General features: G+C 48.2%; 16 non-coding genes and 2 pseudogenes across 16 annotated transcripts; all 18 read left to right on the top strand.

The window, feature by feature from the left end:
- Positions 1–8,330: 8,330 nt before the first annotated feature.
- LOC134898781 (U1 spliceosomal RNA) lies at positions 8,331–8,494 on the top strand. The gene has a single exon (XR_010172471.1). It is a non-coding gene; the product is annotated as a U1 spliceosomal RNA (small nuclear RNA).
- A 152-nt stretch (positions 8,495–8,646) lies between these two features.
- Positions 8,647–8,809, top strand: LOC134899491 (U1 spliceosomal RNA). The gene has a single exon (XR_010173163.1). It is a non-coding gene; the product is annotated as a U1 spliceosomal RNA (small nuclear RNA).
- A 671-nt stretch (positions 8,810–9,480) lies between these two features.
- On the top strand, positions 9,481–9,644 carry LOC134898715 (U1 spliceosomal RNA). The gene has a single exon (XR_010172406.1). It is a non-coding gene; the product is annotated as a U1 spliceosomal RNA (small nuclear RNA).
- Positions 9,645–9,796: 152 nt separating this feature from the next.
- LOC134899470 (U1 spliceosomal RNA) lies at positions 9,797–9,948 on the top strand (annotated as a pseudogene).
- A 681-nt stretch (positions 9,949–10,629) lies between these two features.
- On the top strand, positions 10,630–10,793 carry LOC134898714 (U1 spliceosomal RNA). Its single transcript, XR_010172405.1, has one exon. It is a non-coding gene; the product is annotated as a U1 spliceosomal RNA (small nuclear RNA).
- A 152-nt stretch (positions 10,794–10,945) lies between these two features.
- Positions 10,946–11,108, top strand: LOC134899638 (U1 spliceosomal RNA). Its single transcript, XR_010173289.1, has one exon. It is a non-coding gene; the product is annotated as a U1 spliceosomal RNA (small nuclear RNA).
- Positions 11,109–11,779: 671 nt separating this feature from the next.
- On the top strand, positions 11,780–11,943 carry LOC134898713 (U1 spliceosomal RNA). Its single transcript, XR_010172404.1, has one exon. It is a non-coding gene; the product is annotated as a U1 spliceosomal RNA (small nuclear RNA).
- A 152-nt stretch (positions 11,944–12,095) lies between these two features.
- On the top strand, positions 12,096–12,258 carry LOC134899204 (U1 spliceosomal RNA). Its single transcript, XR_010172885.1, has one exon. It is a non-coding gene; the product is annotated as a U1 spliceosomal RNA (small nuclear RNA).
- Positions 12,259–12,929: 671 nt separating this feature from the next.
- Positions 12,930–13,093, top strand: LOC134899059 (U1 spliceosomal RNA). Its single transcript, XR_010172745.1, has one exon. It is a non-coding gene; the product is annotated as a U1 spliceosomal RNA (small nuclear RNA).
- A 152-nt stretch (positions 13,094–13,245) lies between these two features.
- Positions 13,246–13,408, top strand: LOC134899490 (U1 spliceosomal RNA). The gene has a single exon (XR_010173162.1). It is a non-coding gene; the product is annotated as a U1 spliceosomal RNA (small nuclear RNA).
- Positions 13,409–14,079: 671 nt separating this feature from the next.
- LOC134898870 (U1 spliceosomal RNA) lies at positions 14,080–14,243 on the top strand. Its single transcript, XR_010172558.1, has one exon. It is a non-coding gene; the product is annotated as a U1 spliceosomal RNA (small nuclear RNA).
- A 152-nt stretch (positions 14,244–14,395) lies between these two features.
- On the top strand, positions 14,396–14,558 carry LOC134899209 (U1 spliceosomal RNA). Its single transcript, XR_010172889.1, has one exon. It is a non-coding gene; the product is annotated as a U1 spliceosomal RNA (small nuclear RNA).
- Positions 14,559–15,229: 671 nt separating this feature from the next.
- Positions 15,230–15,393, top strand: LOC134898914 (U1 spliceosomal RNA). Its single transcript, XR_010172603.1, has one exon. It is a non-coding gene; the product is annotated as a U1 spliceosomal RNA (small nuclear RNA).
- Positions 15,394–15,545: 152 nt separating this feature from the next.
- Positions 15,546–15,708, top strand: LOC134899356 (U1 spliceosomal RNA). Its single transcript, XR_010173035.1, has one exon. It is a non-coding gene; the product is annotated as a U1 spliceosomal RNA (small nuclear RNA).
- A 671-nt stretch (positions 15,709–16,379) lies between these two features.
- Positions 16,380–16,543, top strand: LOC134898712 (U1 spliceosomal RNA). The gene has a single exon (XR_010172403.1). It is a non-coding gene; the product is annotated as a U1 spliceosomal RNA (small nuclear RNA).
- A 152-nt stretch (positions 16,544–16,695) lies between these two features.
- On the top strand, positions 16,696–16,837 carry LOC134899548 (U1 spliceosomal RNA; annotated as a pseudogene).
- Positions 16,838–17,529: 692 nt separating this feature from the next.
- Positions 17,530–17,693, top strand: LOC134898896 (U1 spliceosomal RNA). The gene has a single exon (XR_010172583.1). It is a non-coding gene; the product is annotated as a U1 spliceosomal RNA (small nuclear RNA).
- Positions 17,694–17,845: 152 nt separating this feature from the next.
- LOC134899344 (U1 spliceosomal RNA) lies at positions 17,846–18,008 on the top strand. Its single transcript, XR_010173023.1, has one exon. It is a non-coding gene; the product is annotated as a U1 spliceosomal RNA (small nuclear RNA).
- The last annotated feature ends 1,267 nt before the right edge of the window (positions 18,009–19,275 follow it).

Genomic DNA, 19,275 nt, shown 5'->3' with positions numbered 1-19,275 from the left:
AGATAAGCGACCCTAGTGGCCGACACAAACACCGGGCCCATCTAGGAGTGGCACTGCAGTGTCACGCAGGATGTCCCTTCCAAAAAACCCTCCCCAAACAGCACATGACGCAAAGAAAAAAAGAGGCGCAATGAGGTAGCTGACTGTGTGAGTAAGATAAGCGACCCTAGTGGCCGACACAAACACCGGGCCCATCTAGGAGTGGCACTGCAGTGTCACGCAGGATGTCCCTTCCAAAAAACCCTCCCCAAACAGCACATGACGCAAAGAAAAAAAGAGGCGCAATGAGGTAGCTGACTGTGTGAGTAAGATAAGCGACCCTAGTGGCCGACACAAACACCGGGCCCATCTAGGAGTGGCACTGCAGTGTCACGCAGGATGTCCCTTCCAAAAAACCCTCCCCAAACAGCACATGACGCAAAGAAAAATAAAAGAAAAAAGAGGTGCAAGATGGAATTGTCCTTGGGCCCTCCCACCCACCCTTATGTTGTATAAACAAAACAGGACATGCACACTTTAACCAACCCATCATTTCAGTGACAGGGTCTGCCACACGACTGTGACTGATATGACGGGTTGGTTTGGACCCCCCCCAAAAAAGAAGCAATTAATCTCTCCTTGCACAAACTGGCTCTACAGAGGCAAGATGTCCACCTCATCATCATCCTCCGATATATCACCGTGTACATCCCCCTCCTCACAGATTATCAATTCGTCCCCACTGGAATCCACCATCTCAGCTCCCTGTGTACTTTGTGGAGGCAATTGCTGCTGGTCAATGTCTCCGCGGAGGAATTGATTATAATCATCTTCTCCACATTTTCTGGATGTAACCTCGTACGCCGATTGCTGACAAGGTGAGCGGCGGCACTAAACACTCTTTCGGAGTACACACTTGTGGGAGGGCAACTTAGGTAGAATAAAGCCAGTTTGTGCAAGGGCCTCCAAATTGCCTCTTTTTCCTGCCAGTATAAGTACGGACTGTGTGACGTGCCTACTTGGATGCGGTCACTCATATAATCCTCCACCATTCTTTCAATGTTGAGAGAATCATATGCAGTGACAGTAGACAACATGTCCGTAATCGTTGTCAGGTCCTTCAGTCCGGACCAGATGTCAGCATCAGCAGTCGCTCCAGACTGCCCTGCATCACCGCCAGCGGGTGGGCTCGGAATTCTGAGCCTTTTCCTCGCACCCCCAGTTGCGGGAGAATGTGAAGGAGGAGATGTTGACAGGTCGCGTTCCGCTTGACTTGACAATTTTCTCACCAGCAGGTCTTTCAACCCCAGCAGACTTGTGTCTGCCAGAAAGAGAGATCCAAGGTAGGTTTTAAATCTAGGATCGAGCACGGTGGCCAAAATGTAGTGCTCTGATTTCAACAGATTGACCACCCGTGAATCCTTGTTAAGCGAATTAAGGGCTCCATCCACAAGTCCCACATGCCTAGCGGAATCGCTCCGTGTTAGCTCCTCCTTCAATGTCTCCAGCTTCTTCTGCAAAAGCCTGATGAGGGGAATGACCTGACTCAGGCTGGCAGTGTCTGAACTGACTTCACGTGTGGCAAGTTCAAAGGGCATCAGAACCTTGCACAACGTTGAAATCATTCTCCACTGCACTTGAGACAGGTGCATTCCACCTCCTATATCGTGCTCAATTGTATAGGCTTGAATGGCCTTTTGCTGCTCCTCCAACCTCTGAAGCATATAGAGGGTTGAATTCCACCTCGTTACCACTTCTTGCTTCAGATGATGGCAGGGCAGGTTCAGTAGTTTTTGGTGGTGCTCCAGTCTTCTGTACGTGGTGCCTGTACGCCGAAAGTGTCCCGCAATTCTTCTGGCCACCGACAGCATCTCTTGCACGCCCCTGTCGTTTTTTAAAAAATTCTGCACCACCAAATTCAAGGTATGTGCAAAACATGGGACGTGCTGGAATTTGCCCATATTTAATGCACACACAATATTGCTGGCGTTGTCCGATGCCACAAATCCACAGGAGAGTCCAATTGGGGTAAGCCATTCCGCGATGATCTTCCTCAGTTGCCGTAAGAGGTTTTCAGCTGTGTGCGTATTCTGGAAAGCGGTGATACAAAGCGTAGCCTGCCTAGGAAAGAGTTGGCGTTTGCGAGATGCTGCTACTGGTGCCGCCGCTGCTGTTCTTGCGGCGGGAGTCCATACATCTACCCAGTGGGCTGTCACAGTCATATAGTCCTGACCCTGCCCTGCTCCACTTGTCCACATGTCCGTGGTTAAGTGGACATTGGGTACAACTGCATTTTTTAGGACACTGGTGAGTCTTTTTCTGACGTCCGTGTACATTCTCGGTATCGCCTGCCTAGAGAAGTGGAACCTAGATGGTATTTGGTAACGGGGGCACACTGCCTCAATAAATTGTCTAGTTCCCTGTGAACTAACGGCGGATACCGGACGCACGTCTAACACCAACATAGTTGTCAAGGCCTCAGTTATCCGCTTTGCAGCAGGATGACTGCTGTGATATTTCATCTTCCTCGCAAAGAACTGTTGGACAGTCAATTGCTTACTGGAAGTAGTACAAGTGGGCTTACGACTTCCCCTCTGGGATGACCATCGACTCCCAGCAGCAACAACAGCAGCGCCAGCAGCAGTAGGCGTTACACGCAAGGATGCATCGGAGGAATCCCAGGCAGGAGAGGACTCGTCAGAATTGCCAGTGACATGGCCTGCAGGACTATTGGCATTCCTGGGAAAGGAGGAAATTGACACTGAGGGAGTTGGTGGGGTGGTTTGCGTGAGCTTGGTTACAAGAGGAAGGGATTTACTGGTCAGTGGACTGCTTCCGCTGTCGGCCAAAGTTTTTGAACTTGTCACTGACTTATTATGAATGCGCTGCAGGTGACGTATAAGGGAGGATGTTCCAAGGTGGTTAACGTCCTTACCCCTACTTATTACAGCTTGACAAAGGGAACACACGGCTTGACAAATGTTGTCCGCATTTCTGGTGAAATACTTCCACACCGAAGAGCTGATTTTTTGGGTATTTTCACCAGGCATGTCAACGGCCATATTCCTCCCACGGACAACAGGTGTCTCCCCGGGTGCCTGACTTAAACAAACCACCTCACCATCAGAATCCTCCTTGTCAATTTCCTCCCCAGCGCCAGCAACACCCATATCCTCCTCATCCTGGTGTACTTCAACACTGACATCTTCAATCTGACTATCAGGAACTGGACTGCGGGTGCTCCTTCCAGCACTTGCGGGGGGCGTGCAAATGGTGGAAGGCGCATGATCTTCACGTCCAGTGTTGGGAAGGTCAGGCATCGCAACCGACACAATTGGACTCTCCTTGTGGATTTGGGATTTCGAAGAACGCACAGTTCTTTGCGGTGCTTTTGCCAGCTTGAGTCTTTTCAGTTTTCTAGCGAGAGGCTGAGTGCTTCCATCCTCATGTGAAGCTGAACCACTAGCCATGAACATAGGCCAGGGCCTCAGCCGTTCCTTGCCACTCCGTGTGGTAAATGGCATATTGGCAAGTTTACGCTTCTCCTCCGACAATTTTATTTTAGGTTTTGGAGTCCTTTTTTTACTGATATTTGGTGTTTTGGATTTGACATGCTCTGTACTATGACATTGGGCATCGGCCTTGGCAGACGACGTTGCTGGCATTTCATCGTCTCGGCCATGACTAGTGGCAGCAGCTTCAGCACGAGGTGGAAGTGGATCTTGATCTTTCCCTAATTTTGGAACCTCAACATTTTTGTTCTCCATATTTTAATAGGCACAACTAAAAGGCACCTCACTTAAACAATGGAGATGGATGGATACTAGTATACAATTATGGATGGACTGCCGAGTGCCGACACAGAGGTAGCTACAGCCGTGGACTACCGTACTGTACTGTGTCTGCTGCTAATATAGACTGGTTGATAATGAGATGTAGTATGTATAAAGAAGAAAGAAAAAAAAACCACGGGTAGGTGGTATACAATTATGGATGGACTGCCGATTGCCGACACAGAGGTAGCTACAGCCGTGGACTACCGTACTGTACTGTGTCTGCTGCTAATATAGACTGGTTGATAATGAGATGTAGTATGTATAAAGAAGAAAGAAAAAAAAACCACGGGTAGGTGGTATACAATTATGGATGGACTGCCGAGTGCCGACACAGAGGTAGCTACAGCCGTGGACTACCGTACTGTACTGTGTCTGCTGCTAATATAGACTGGTTGATAATGAGATGTAGTATGTATAAAGAAGAAAGAAAAAAAACCACGGGTAGGTGGTATACAATTATGGACGGACTGCCGAGTGCCGACACAGAGGTAGCTACAGCCGTGGACTACCGTACTGTACTGTGTCTGCTGCTAATATAGACTGGATGATAATGAGATGTAGTATGTATAAAGAAGAAAGAAAAAAAAACCACGGGTAGGTGGTATACAATTATGGACGGACTGCCGAGTGCCGACACAGAGGTAGCTACAGCCGTGGACTACCGTACTGTACTGTGTCTGCTGCTAATATAGACTGGATGATAATGAGATGTAGTATGTATAAAGAAGAAAAAAAAACCACGGGTAGGTGGTATACAATTATGGATGGACTGCCGAGTGCCGACACAGAGGTAGCTACAGCCGTGGAATACCGTACTGTACTGTGTCTGCTGCTAATATAGACTGGATGATAATGAGATGTAGTATGTATAAAGAAGAAAGAAAAAAAAACCATGGGTAGGTGGTATACAATTATGGATGGACTGCCGAGTGCCGACACAGAGGTAGCTACAGCCGTGGACTACCGTACTGTACTGTGTCTGCTGCTAATATAGACTGGTTGATAATGAGATGTAGTATGTATAAAGAAGAAAGAAAAAAAAAACCACGGGTAGGTGGTATACAATTATGGATGGACTGCCGAGTGCCGACACAGAGGTAGCTACAGCCGTGGACTACCGTACTGTACTGTGTCTGCTGCTAATATAGACTGGTTGATAATGAGATGTAGTATGTATAAAGAAGAAAGAAAAAAAAAACACGGGTAGGTGGTATACAATTATGGACGGACTGCCGAGTGCCGACACAGAGGTAGCTACAGCCGTGGACTACCGTACTGTACTGTGTCTGCTGCTAATATAGACTGGATGATAATGAGATGTAGTATGTATAAAGAAGAAAGAAAAAAAAACCACGGATAGGTGGTATACAATTATGGACGGACTGCCGAGTGCCGACACAGAGGTAGCTACAGCCGTGGACTACCGTACTGTACTGTGTCTGCTGCTAATATAGACTGGTTGATAATGAGATGTAGTATGTATAAAGAAGAAAGAAAAAAAAACCACGGGTAGGTGGTATACAATTATGGATGGACTGCCGAGTGCCGACACAGAGGTAGCTACAGCCGTGGACTACCGTACTGTACTGTGTCTGCTGCTAATATAGACTGGATGATAATGAGATGTAGTATGTATAAAGAAGAAAAAAAAAACCACGGGTAGGTGGTATACAATTATGGATGGACTGCCGAGTGCCGACACAGAGGTAGCTACAGCCGTGAACTACCGTACTGTGTCTGCTGCGACTGGATGATAAATAATGATATAAAAAATATATATATATCACTACTGCAGCCGGACAGGTATATATTATATAATGACGGACCTGCTGGACACTGTCTGTCAGCAGAATGAGTTTTTTATAGAATAAAAAAACACCACACAAGTCACACGACGAGTGTTTAACTTTTTCAGGCAATCACAATATAGTATACTATACTGGTGGTCAGTGTGGTCAGGTCACTGGTCAGTCACACTGGCAGTGGCACTCCTGCCTGCAGCAAAAGTGTGCACTGTTTAATTTTAATAATATGTATGTACTCCTGGCTCCTGCTATAACCTATAACTGCTCCCCAGTCTCCCCCACAATTAAGCTGTGTGAGCACAGTCAGATATTATACATAGATGATGCAGCACACTGGGCTGAGCACAGATATGGTATGTGACTGAGTCACTGTGTATCGTTTTTTTCAGGCAGAGAACGGATTATATTAAATAAAACTGCACTGGTGGTCACTGGTCAGTGGTCAGTCACTAGTAAACTCTGCACTCTCTAGTACTCCTAAGCTCCAGTAAATCAAGTGTCTCTGTCTCAATCTCACTCTCTCTCTTCTAATCTAAATGGAGAGGACGCCAGCCACGTCCTCTGCCTATCAATCTCAATGCACGTGTGAAAATGGCGGCGACGCGCGGCTCCTTATATAGAATCCGAGTCTCGCGATAGAATCCGAGCCTCGCGAGAATCCGACAGCGTCATGATGACGTTCGGGCGCGCTCGGGTTAACCGAGCAAGGCGGGAAGATCCGAGTCGCTCGGATCCGTGTAAAAAAAGCTGAAGTTCGGGCGGGTTCGGATTCCGAGGAACCGAACCCGCTCATCTCTATTAATCACTCAATTGGATTTTTTTGCCAGCATATTTCTTTTTCTCTGCAACCCACTGCTAAATTGTGCTTCCTAGCTGTTTTTATAAAATCACTGAATCAAATCTAACTCTGATTACATCAGAGAAGGCCAGGTACCCTACACCATAACAGGGGGTTTGAAATTTTGACTTGTCTACTTAAAGATCACCAAAATCTGATCAAAAGGTCAATTACGTCCCTGGGTGGGATTGAACCACCAACCTTTTGGTTAATAGCCGAACACACTAACCGATTGCGCCACAGAGACACTTTGCAAAAAGTACATACTGACAAAGGCTAATAAGCATTTATCTAGAACGTTTCCTAGAAAAACTTTAAAAAGTCAATAATCTGGAGAGTTTTTGTAAGATGTTTCTTCCACCAACCAACGAAGAAACACATTGGTACTTTTCCATGATGAGTGAGTGCTTCAGGTTCTCTTGCACTTACATGTGCAGCAGAGTACTGCAATGGAAGCATGCTGGGCCCATAACCCAGAGGTAGGCAGATTGAAACTATCCTTTGCTATATGCATTTTTTTTTTTGTTAATTAAAGTAATCCAAAACTGGGATTGATATTTTGGTTCTTTTATTTTTACTTAAAGTACAATAACTTTTACCATTTTAATTTGTTTTAATAGTATATTGACAGTATTGTTTTCTTTCAAAAATCCACTTAATTTTCTTTACCCTATTATTAAAATGGTAATTGACAAAAACAAACTACATTGTCACCAGAAGAGCAATACAAAATGTACAAGTGATATATTAAAATCATCTTTTCAGCTTGAATTTCAATGATGCATTGGGGCAACGATTTTGTTAGCAACATCTTCACCCTTAAATAAAGATTTTCTTAATTCCTTACCTGTGTGCTAATTAGATATCACCTTGTTTTCACATTAAACAGACTTCCACATGAGAAAGCAGCAAGGATGCAGTGGCGTTAATGTTTCCTGGTGTCAACCCGTATTATTTCAGTAGACATTGAAATGAGGATGCATCTTGCTGCCTTTCCAATGAAGCAAGTTTAATTTAGTAATAGGTGAAAAACCATCCTTACAAAGGTGTTAATCAGAGACTTGGCTTTGTGGACACTTTTCAGGAGAACAAATTTGTTAGCATAAAAATAAAGCCAGAAAATGAAGAGCTGTTTAATCACTCAATTGGATTTTTTTGCCAGCATATTTCTTTTTCTCTGCAACCCACTGCTAAATTGTGCTTCCTAGCTGTTTTTATAAAATCACTGAATCAAATCTAACTCTGATTACATCAGAGAAGGCCAGGTACCCTACACCATAAGAGGGGGTTTGAAATTTTGACTTGTCTACTTAAAGATCACCAAAATCTGATAACAAGGTCAATTACGTTCCTGGGTGGGATTGAACTTGGTCGGCTCTCGTATAATTCAGATCTCTTTGTCTCAGGTCTCTCTCCAGCCTAGTTTGCTGTCTGTTTCCACTTCTCTTTTCTTGAGCCGCTCCCTTCTATGCCCTTGCGCACTATCCTGACTTCTCTCGTCTGCTTACTTTGTGCATTCCAACGCACAATGCAAAAGGCCGCCATGCCCTGCATACCCCTTTTCTCTTTTCATGTGCAGATGAGGGTTCCAGCCAACTTTGGCCCACTGCTTGGATGACATCACCATATGCAAATCCATCTGCTGCAGGCCTTCCCCCAGGAATGCTTGTACTAGTTGTTGCATTTGGTTTGTTGTTTGGGGGTGCTTCAGTATTAGGCAGCCTTCTGCCCTCCCATGTTCATCTGAAAATATGTGTTCTCCCTGCAGTTGTTGTCCCCAGATGAGAGTTCCCTTGTGCTGCCTCAGTTGAATCTCCTTTACTTGACAGAGATGTGCCTGAGCAGCGGCCCTCCCCAGCCCTATCCCAAATCATACTTATTTTGCATAGGAGATACCATGGTCATGAAGATTGTTCTCCCAGGGTGAGGTTCATTCATTGCATTCTGGGTATGCTGACCCCTGTGATTTCCCCAAATGTGGGAAACTCGACTGCATTATTTGTGGTAGTGGGGGACTGTGTTTGTGCTTTTCTCTGGTCAGCTCTGGTAAAAGTCAGATTTCTTTGCCTCAGATCTTCCTCTAGCCTTGTTCTTCTTTTGAGAGTTCTCTTGTGCTGTCTCAGTTGGATCTCCTTCACTTGACAGGGGGGTGCCCGAGCAGCGACCCTCCCCAGCTCTAGCCCAACTCCTACTTACCTGCCAAGTGAGATACTATGATCATGAAGGTGCTTCTCCCAGGGCAAGGCTTACCCATTGCACTCTGGGTGTGTTGCTCCTGCGATTTCCCCAAATGTGGGACACTTGACTGCATAATTTGTGTTTCCCCTGGTCGGCTCTCGTATAATTCAGATCTCTTTGTCTCAGGTCTCTCTCCAGCCTAGTTTGCTGTCTGTTTCCACTTCTCTTTTCTTGAGCCACTCCCTTCTATGCCCTTGCGCACTATCCTGACTTTTCCCGTCTGCTTACTTTGTGCATTCCAACGCACAATGCGAACTACAGGTAGTGCTGCAGGGCCCACACCCTTTTACTTGCCTTACAGAGGAGCTCTGGAGCTGTTACAGTGCCCAGCTGCTGCAAGAAATCAGCTTGAATGCTTAAGGGGCTGGGGCATAGCACTCATGAGCCCCACACCGAAGGAGGGTGGAGGTGTTTAATGCGAACTAGGGGTCATCCAAGCGCCGCAAAAGGCCGCCATGCCCTGCACACCCCTTTTCTCTTTTCATATGCAGACGAGGGTTGAAGCCAACTTTGACCCACTGCTTGGATGACATCACCATATGCAAATCCATCTGCTGCAGGCCTTCCCCCAGGAATGCTTGTACTAGTTGTTGCATTTGGTTTGTTGTTTGGGGGTGCTTCAGTATTAGGCAGCCTTCTGCCCTCCCATGTTCATCTGAAAATATGTGTTCTCCCTGCAGTTGTTGTCCCCAGATGAGAGTTCCCTTGTGCTGCCTCAGTTGAATCTCCTTTACTTGACAGAGATGTGCCTGAGCAGCGGCCCTCCCCAGCCCTATCCCAAATCATACTTATTTTGCATAGGAGATACCATGGTCATGAAGATTGTTCTCCCAGGGTGAGGTTCATTCATTGCATTCTGGGTATGCTGACCCCTGTGATTTCCCCAAATGTGGGAAACTCGACTGCATTATTTGTGGTAGTGGGGGACTGTGTTTGTGCTTTCCTCTGGTCAGCTCTGGTAAAAGTCAGATTTCTTTGTCTCAGATCTTCCTCTAGCCTTGTTCTTCTTTCGAGAGTTCCCTTGCGCTGCCTCAGTTGGATCTCCTTCACTTGACATGGGGGTGCCCGAGCAGCGACCCTCCCCAGCTCTAGCCCAACTCCTACTTACATGCCAGGTGAGATACTATGATCATGAAGGTGCTTCTCCCAGGGCAAGGCTCACCCATTGCACTCTGGGTGTGCTGCTCCTGCGATTTCCCCAAATGTGGGAAACATGACTGCATAATTTTTGTTTCCCTTGGTCGGCTCTTGTATAATTCAGATCTCTTTGTCTCAGGTCTCTCTCCAGCTAGTTTGCTGTCTGTTTCCACTTCTCTTTTCTTGAGCCGCTCCCTTCTATGCCCTTGCGCATTATCCTGACTTTTCCCGTCTGCTTACTTTGTGCCTTCCAATGCACAATGCAAACTACAGGTAGTGCTGCAGGGCCCACACCCTTTTACTTGCCTTACAAAGCAGCTCTGGAGCTGTTACAGTGCCCAGCTGCTGCAAGAAATCAGCTTGAATGCTTAAGGGGCTGGGGCATAGCCAACATGAGCCCCACACCGAAGGAGGGTGGGGGTGTTTAATGCGAACTAAGGGTCATCCAAGCGCCGCAAAAGGCCGCCATGCCCTCCATACCCCTTTTCTCTTTTCATATGCAGATGAGGGTTCCAGCCAACTTTGGCCCACTGCTTGGATGACATCACTGTATGCAAATGCGTCTTCTGCAGACCTTCCCCCAGGAATGCTTGTACTAGTTGTTGCATTTGTTTTGTTGTTTGGGGGTGCTTCAGTATTAGGCAGCCTTCTGCCCTCCCATGTTCATCTGAAAATATGTGTTCTCCCTGCAGTTGTTGTCCCCAGATGAGAGTTCCCTTGTGCTGCCTCAGTTGAATCTCCTTTACTTGACAGAGATGTGCCTGAGCAGCGGCCCTCCCCAGCCCTATCCCAAATCATACTTATTTTGCATAGGAGATACCATGGTCATGAAGATTGTTCTCCCAGGGTGAGGTTCATTCATTGCATTCTGGGTATGCTGACCCCTGTGATTTCCCCAAATGTGGGAAACTCGACTGCATTATTTGTGGTAGTGGGGGACTGTGTTTGTGCTTTCCTCTGGTCAGCTCTGGTAAAAGTCAGATTTCTTTGTCTCAGATATTCCTCTAGCCTTGTTCTTCTTTTGAGAGTTCTCTTGTGCTGTCTCAGTTGGATCTCCTTCACTTGACAGGGGGGTGCCCGAGCAGCGACCCTCCCCAGCTCTAGCCCAACTCCTACTTACCTGCCAGGTTAAATACTATGATCATGAAGGTGCTTCTCCCAGGGCAAGGCTCACCCATTGCTCTCTGGGTGTGTTGCTCCTGCGATTTCCCCAAATGTGGGACACTTGACTGCATAATTTGTGTTTCCCCTGGTCGGCTCTCGTATAATTCAGATCTCTTTGTCTCAGGTCTCTCTCCAGCCTAGTTTGCTGTCTGTTTCCACTTCTCTTTTCTTGAGCCGCTCCCTTCTATGCCCTTGCGCACTATCCTGACTTCTCCCGTCTGCTTACTTTGTGCATTCCAACGCACAATGCGAACTACAGGTAGTGCTGCAGGGCCCACACCCTTTTACTTGCCTTACAGGGCAGCTCTGGAGCTGTTACAGTGCCCAGCTGCTGCAAGAAATCAGCTTGAATGCTTAAGGGGCTGGGGCATAGCCAACATGAGCCCCACACCGAAGGAGGGTGGAGGTGTTTAATGCGAACTAGGGGTCATCCAAGCGCCGCAAAAGGCCGCCATGCCCTGCACGCCCCTTTTCTCTTTTCATATGCAGACGAGGGTTGAAGCCAACTTTGACCCACTGCTTGGATGACAGAACCATATGCAAATCCATCTGCTGCAGGCCTTCCCCCAGGAATGCTTGCACTAGTTGTTGCATTTGGTTTGTTGTTTGGGGGTGCTTCAGTATTAGGCAGCCTTCTGCCCTCCCATGTTCATCTGAAAATATGTGTTCTCCCTGCAGTTGTTGTCCCCAGATGAGAGTTCCCTTGTGCTGCCTCAGTTGAATCTCCTTTACTTGACAGAGATGTGCCTGAGCAGCGGCCCTCCCCAGCCCTATCCCAAATCATACTTATTTTGCATAGGAGATACCATGGTCATGAAGATTGTTCTCCCAGGGTGAGGTTCATTCATTGCATTCTGGGTATGCTGACCCCTGTGATTTCCCCAAATGTGGGAAACTCGACTGCATTATTTGTGGTAGTGGGGGACTGTGTTTGTGCTTTCCTCTGGTCAGCTCTGGTAAAAGTCAGATTTCTTTGTCTCAGATCTTCCTCTAGCCTTGTTCTTCTTTCGAGAGTTCCCTTGCGCTGCCTCAGTTGGATCTCCTTCACTTGACAGGGGGGTGCCCGAGCAGTGACCCTCCCCAGCTCTAGCCCAACTCCTACTTACCTGCCAGGTGAGATACTATGATCATGAAGGTGCTTCTCCCAGGGCAAGGCTCACCCATTGCACTCTGGGTGTGCTGCTCCTGCGATTTCCCCAAATGTGGGAAACTTGACTGCATAATTTTTGTTTCCCTTGGTCGGCTCTCGTATAATTCAGATCTCTTTGTCTCAGGTCTCTCTCCAGCCTAGTTTGCTGTCTGTTTCCACTTCTCTTTTCTTGAGCCGCTCCCTTCTATGCCCTTGCGCACTATCCTGACGTCTCCCGTCTGCTTACTTTGTGCCTTCCAATGCACAATGCAAACTACAGGTAGTGCTGCAGGGCCCACACCCTTTTACTTGCCTTACAAAGCAGCTCTGGAGCTGTTACAGTTCCAAGCTGCTGCAAGAAATCAGCTTGAATGCTTAAGGGGCTGGGGCATAGCCAACATGAGCCCCACACCGAAGGAGGGTGGAGGTGTTTAATGCGAACTAGGGGTCATCCAAGCGCCGCAAAAGGCCGCCATGCCCTGCACGCCCCTTTTCTCTTTTCATATGCAGACGAGGGTTGAAGCCAACTTTGACCCACTGCTTGGATGACATCACCATATGCAAATCCATCTGCTGCAGGCCCTCCCCCAGGAATGCTTGCACTAGTTGTTGCATTTGGTTTGTTGTTTGGGGGTGCTTCAGTATTACGCAGCCTTCTGCCCTCCCATGTTCATCTGAAAATATGTGTTCTCCCTGCAGTTGTTGTCCCCAGATGAGAGTTCCCTTGTGCTGCCTCAGTTGAATCTCCTTTACTTGACAGAGATGTGCCTGAGCAGCGGCCCTCCCCAGCCCTATCCCAAATCATACTTATTTTGCATAATAGATACCATGGTCATGAAGATTGTTCTCCCAGGGTGAGGTTCATTCATTGCATTCTGGGTATGCTGACCCCTGTGATTTCCCCAAATGTGGGAAACTCGACTGCATTATTTGTGGTAGTGGGGGACTGTGTTTGTGCTTTTCTCTGGTCAGCTCTGGTAAAAGTCAGATTTCTTTGCCTCAGATCTTCCTCTAGCCTTGTTCTTCTTTTGAGAGTTCTCTTGTGCTGTCTCAGTTGGATCTCCTTCACTTGACAGGGGGGTGCCCGAGCAGCGACCCTCCCCAGCTCTAGCCCAACTCCTACTTACCTGCCAAGTGAGATACTATGATCATGAAGGTGCTTCTCCCAGGGCAAGGCTTACCCATTGCACTCTGGGTGTGTTGCTCCTGCGATTTCCCCAAATGTGGGACACTTGACTGCATAATTTGTGTTTCCCCTGGTCGGCTCTCGTATAATTCAGATCTCTTTGTCTCAGGTCTCTCTCCAGCCTAGTTTGCTGTCTGTTTCCACTTCTCTTTTCTTGAGCCGCTCCCTTCTATGCCCTTGCGCACTATCCTGACTTTTCCCGTCTGCTTACTTTGTGCATTCCAACGCACAATGCGAACTACAGGTAGTGCTGCAGGGCCCACACCCTTTTACTTGCCTTACAGAGGAGCTCTGGAGCTGTTACAGTGCCCAGCTGCTGCAAGAAATCAGCTTGAATGCTTAAGGGGCTGGGGCATAGCACTCATGAGCCCCACACCGAAGGAGGGTGGAGGTGTTTAATGCGAACTAGGGGTCATCCAAGCGCCGCAAAAGGCCGCCATGCCCTGCACACCCCTTTTCTCTTTTCATATGCAGACGAGGGTTGAAGCCAACTTTGACCCACTGCTTGGATGACATCACCATATGCAAATCCATCTGCTGCAGGCCTTCCCCCAGGAATGCTTGTACTAGTTGTTGCATTTGGTTTGTTGTTTGGGGGTGCTTCAGTATTAGGCAGCCTTCTGCCCTCCCATGTTCATCTGAAAATATGTGTTCTCCCTGCAGTTGTTGTCCCCAGATGAGAGTTCCCTTGTGCTGCCTCAGTTGAATCTCCTTTACTTGACAGAGATGTGCCTGAGCAGCGGCCCTCCCCAGCCCTATCCCAAATCATACTTATTTTGCATAGGAGATACCATGGTCATGAAGATTGTTCTCCCAGGGTGAGGTTCATTCATTGCATTCTATGTATGCTGACCCCTGTGATTTCCCCAAATGTGGGAAACTCGACTGCATTATTTGTGGTAGTGGGGGACTGTGTTTGTGCTTTCCTCTGGTCAGCTCTGGTAAAAGTCAGATTTCTTTGTCTCAGATCTTCCTCTAGCCTTGTTCTTCTTTCGAACGTTCCCTTGCGCTGCCTCAGTTGGATCTCCTTCACTTGACAGGGGGGTGCCCGAGCAGCGACCCTCCCCAGCTCTAGCCCAACTCCTACTTACCTGCCAGGTGAGATACTATGATCATGAAGGTGCTTCTCCCAGGGCAAGGCTCACCCATTGCACTCTGGGTGTGCTGCTCCTGCGATTTACCCAAATGTGGGAAACTTGACTGCATAATTTTTGTTTCCCTTGGTCGGCTCTCGTATAATTCAGATCTCTTTGTCTCAGGTCTCTCTCCAGCCTAGTTTGCTGTCTGTTTCCACTTCTCTTTTCTTGAGCCGCTCCCTTCTATGCCCTTGCGCACTATCCTGACTTCTCCCGTCTGCTTACTTTGTGCCTTCCAATGCACAATGCAAACTACAGGTAGTCCTGCAGGGCCCACACCCTTTTACTTGCCTTACAAAGCAGCTCTGGAGCTGTTACAGTGCCCAGCTGCTGCAAGAAATCAGCTTGAATGCTTCAGGGGCTGGGGCATAGCCAACATGAGCCCCACACCGAAGGAGGGTGGAGGTGTTTAATACGAACTAGGGGTCATCCAAGCGCCGCAAAAGGCCGCCATGCCCTGCACGCCCCTTTTCTCTTTTCATATGCAGACGAGGGTTGAAGCCAACTTTGACCCACTGCTTGGATGACATAACCATATGCAAATCAATCTGCTGCAGGCCTTCCCCCAGGAATGCTTGCACTAGTTGTTGCATTTGGTTTGTTGTTTGGGGGTGCTTCAGTATTAGGCAGCCTTCTGCCCTCCCATGTTCATCTGAAAATATGTGTTCTCCCTGCAGTTGTTGTCCCCAGATGAGAGTTCCCTTGTGCTGCCTCAGTTGAATCTCCTTTACTTGACAGAGATGTGCCTGAGCAGCGGCCCTCCCCAGCCCTATCCCAAATCATACTTATTTTGCATAGGAGATACCATGGTCATGAAGATTGTTCTCCCAGGGTGAGGTTCATTCATTGCATTCTAGGTATGCTGACCCCTGTGATTTCCCCAAATGTGGGAAACTCGACTGCATTATTTGTGGTAGTGGGGAACTGTGTTTGTGCTTTCCTCTGGTCAGCTCTGGTAAAAGTCAGATTTCTTTGTCTCATTTCTTCCTCTAGCCTTATTCTTCTTTCGAGAGTTCCTTTGTGCTGCCTCAGTTGGATCTCCTTCACTTGACAGGGGGGTGCTTGAGCAGCGACCCTCCCCAGCTCTAGCCCAACTCCTACTTACCTGCCAGGTGAGATACTATGATCATGAATGTGCTTCTCCCAGGGCAAGGCTCACCCATTGCACTCTGGGTGTGCTGCTCCTGCGATTTCCCCAAATGTGGGACACTTGACTGCATAATTTGTGTTTCCCCTGGTCGGCTCTCGTATAATTCAGATCTCTTTTTCTCAGGTTTCTCTCCAGCCTAGTTTGCTGTCTGTTTCCACTTCTCTTTTCTTGAGCCGCTCCCTTCTATGCCCTTGCGCACTATCCCGACTTCTCCCGTCTGCTTACTTTGTGCCTTCCAACACACAATGCGAACTACAGGTAGTGCTGCAGGGCCCACACCCTTTTACTTGCCTTACAGAGCAGCTCTGGAGCTGTTACAGTGCCAAGCTGCTGCAAGAAATCAGCTTGAATGCTTCAGGGGCAGGGGCATTGCCAACATGAGCCCCACACCAAAGGAGGGTGGGGGTATTTAATGCGAACTAAGGGTCATCCAAGCGCCGCAAAAGGCCGCCATGCCCTGCATACCCCTTTTCTCTTTTCATATGCAGATGAGGGTTCCAGCCAACTTTGGCCCACTGCTTGGATGACATCACTGTATGCAAATGCGTCTTCTGCAAACCTTCCCCCAGGAATGCTTGTACTAGTTGTTGCATTTGGTTTGTTGTTTGGGGGTGCTTCAGTATTAGGCAGCCTTCTGCCCTCCCATGTTCATCTGAAAATATGTGTTCTCCCAGCAGTTGTTGTCCCCAGATGAGAGTTCCCTTGTGCTGCCTCAGTTGAATCTCCTTTACTTGACAGAGATGTGCCTGAGCAGCGGCCCTCCCCAGCCCTATCCCAAATCATACTTATTTTGCATAGGAGATACCATGGTCATGAAGATTGTTCTCCCAGGGTGAGGTTCATTCATTGCATTCTGGGTATGCTGACCCCTGTGATTTCCCCAAATGTGGGAAACTCGACTGCATTATTTGTGGTAGTGGGGGACTGTGTTTGTGCTTTCCTCTGGTCAGCTCTGGTAAAAGTCAGATTTCTTTGTCTCAGATCTTCCTCTAGCTTTGTTCTTCTTTTGAGAGTTCTCTTGTGCTGCCTCAGTTGGATCTCCTTCACTTGACAGGGGGGTGCCCGAGCAGCGACCCTCCCCAGCTCTAGCCCAACTCCTACTTACCTGCCAGGTGAGATACTATGATTATGAAGGTGCTTCTCCCAGGGCAAGGCTCACCCATTGCTCTCTGGGTGTGCTGCTCCTGCGATTTCCCCAAATGTGGGACACTTGACTGCATAATTTGTGTTTCCCCTGGTCATCTCTCATATAATTCAGATCTCTTTGTCTCAGGTCTCTCTCCAGCCTAGTTTGCTGTCTGTTTCCACTTCTCTTTTCTTGAGCCGCTCCCTTCTATGCCCTTGCGCACTATCCTGACTTCTCCTGTCTGCTTACTTTGTGCCTTCCAACACACAATGCGAACTACAGGTAGTGCTGCAGGGCCCACACCCTTTTACTTGCCTTACAGAGCAGCTCTGGAGCTGTTACAGTGCCCAGCTGCTGCAAGAAATCAGCTTGAATGCGTCAGGGGCTGGGGCATAGCCAACATGAGCCCCACACCGAAGGAGGGTGGAGGTGTTTAATGCGAACTAGGGGTCATCCAAGCGCCGCAAAAGGCCGCCATGCCCTGCATACCCCTTTTCTCTTTTCATATGCAGATGAGGGTTCCAGCCAACTTTGGCCCACTGCTTGGATGACATCACTGTATGCAAATCCATCTTCTGCAGACCTTCCCCCAGGAATGCTTGTACTAGTTGTTGCATTTGGTTTGTTGTTTTGGGGTGCTTCAGTATTAGGCAGCCTTCTGCCCTCCCATGTTCATTTGAAAATATGTGTTCTCCCTGCAGTTGTTGTCCCCAGATGAGAGTTCCCTTGTGCTGCCTCAGTTGAATCTCCTTTACTTGACAGAGATATGCCTGAGCAGCGGCCCTCCCCAGCCCTATCCCAAATCATACTTATTTTGTATAGGAGATACCATGGTCATGAAGATTCTTCTCCCAGGGTGAGGTTCATTCATTGCATTCTGGGTATGCTGACCCCTGTGATTTCCCCAAATGTGGGAAACTCGACTGCATTATTTGTGGTAGTGGGGGACTGTGTTTGTGCTTTCCTCTGGTCAGCTCTGGTAAAAGTCAGATTTCTTTGTCTCAGATCTTCCTCTAGCCTTGTTCTTCTTTCGAGAGTTCCCTTGTGCTGCCTCAGTTGGATCTCCTTCACTTGACAGGGGGGTGCCCGAGCAGCGACCCTCCCCAGCTCTAGCCCAACTCCTACTTACCTGCCAGGTGAGATACTATGATCAGGAAGGTGCTTCTCCCAGGGCAAGGCTCACCCATTGCACTCTGGGTGTGCTGCTCCTGCGATTTCCCCAAATGTGGGACACTTGACTGCATAATTTGTGTTTCCACTGGTCGGCTTTCATATAATTCAGATCTCTTTGTCTCAGGTCTCTCTCCAGCCTAGTTTGCTGTCTGTTTCCACTTCTTTTTTTTTGAGCCCCTCCCTTCTATACCCTTGTGCACTATCCTGACTTCTCCTCCTGTCTGCTTACTTTGTGCCTTCCAACGCACAATGCGAACTACAGGTAGTGCTGCAGGGCCCACACCCTTTTACTTGCCTTACAGAGCAGCTCTGGAGCTGTTACAGTGCCAAGCTGCTGCAAGAAATCAGCTTGAATGCTTCAGGGGCTGGGGCATTGCCAACATGAGCCCCACACCGAAGGAGGGTGGGGGTGTTTAATGTGAACTAGGGGTCATCCAAGCGCCGCAAAAGGCCGCCATGCCCTGCACACCCCTTTTCTCTTTTCATATGCAGACGAGGGTTGAAGCCAACTTTGACCCACTACTTGGATGACACAACCATATGCAAATCCATCTGCTGCAGGCCTTCCCCCAGGAATGCTTGCACTAGTTGTTGCATTTGGTTTGTTGTTTGGGGGTGCTTCAGTATTAGGCAGCCTTCTGCCCTCCCATGTTCATCTGAAAATATGTGTTCTCCCTGCAGTTGTTGTCCCCAGATGTGAGTTCCCTTGTGCTGCCTCAGTTGAATCTCCTTTACTTGACAGAGATGTGCCTGAGCAGCGGCCCTCCCCAGCCCTATCCCAAATCATACTTATTTTGCATAGGAGATACCATGGTCATGAAGATTGTTCTCCCAGGGTGAGGTTCTATTCAAAATCGCAGTTGGTCCCAATGACGCGGTTGTTGTTTTTGGGAGTCATACTGGACACAGAAGAGGCTTTCTTCCAGTGGAAAGGCTATGGAGATCCAGAGTCTGGTCAAACAAATTCTAAAACCAGCAAGAGTGTTAATCCATCAATGCATTCTGTTGCTTGGAAAGATGGTTGCGGCCTACGAGGCCATTCAGTTTGGCAGGTTCCATGCCAGAGTGTTCCAGTGGGACCTGTTGGACAAGTGGTCCGGATCCCACCTACACATGCACCGGAGGATAATCCTGTCTTCCAAGACCAGAATCTCACTCCATTGGTGGCTGCACAGTTCTCACCTCCTAGAGGGGCGATGGTTCGGGATCCAGGACTGGATCCTAGGGACCACGGATGCAACCCTCCGAGGCTGGGGAGCAGTCACACAGGGGAAAACATCCAAGGAAGATGGTCAAGTCAGGAAAGTTGTCTCCACATAAATATTCTGGAGTTAAGGGCCATTTAATAACTGCAGACACAGTACGCACTGGGACGGGT

This window comes from Pseudophryne corroboree, chromosome 3, assembly GCF_028390025.1.
Source record: "Pseudophryne corroboree isolate aPseCor3 chromosome 3, aPseCor3.hap2, whole genome shotgun sequence".
Lineage (NCBI taxonomy): Eukaryota > Metazoa > Chordata > Amphibia > Anura > Myobatrachidae > Pseudophryne > Pseudophryne corroboree.
This window is presented reverse-complemented; position numbering and strand designations above follow the sequence as displayed.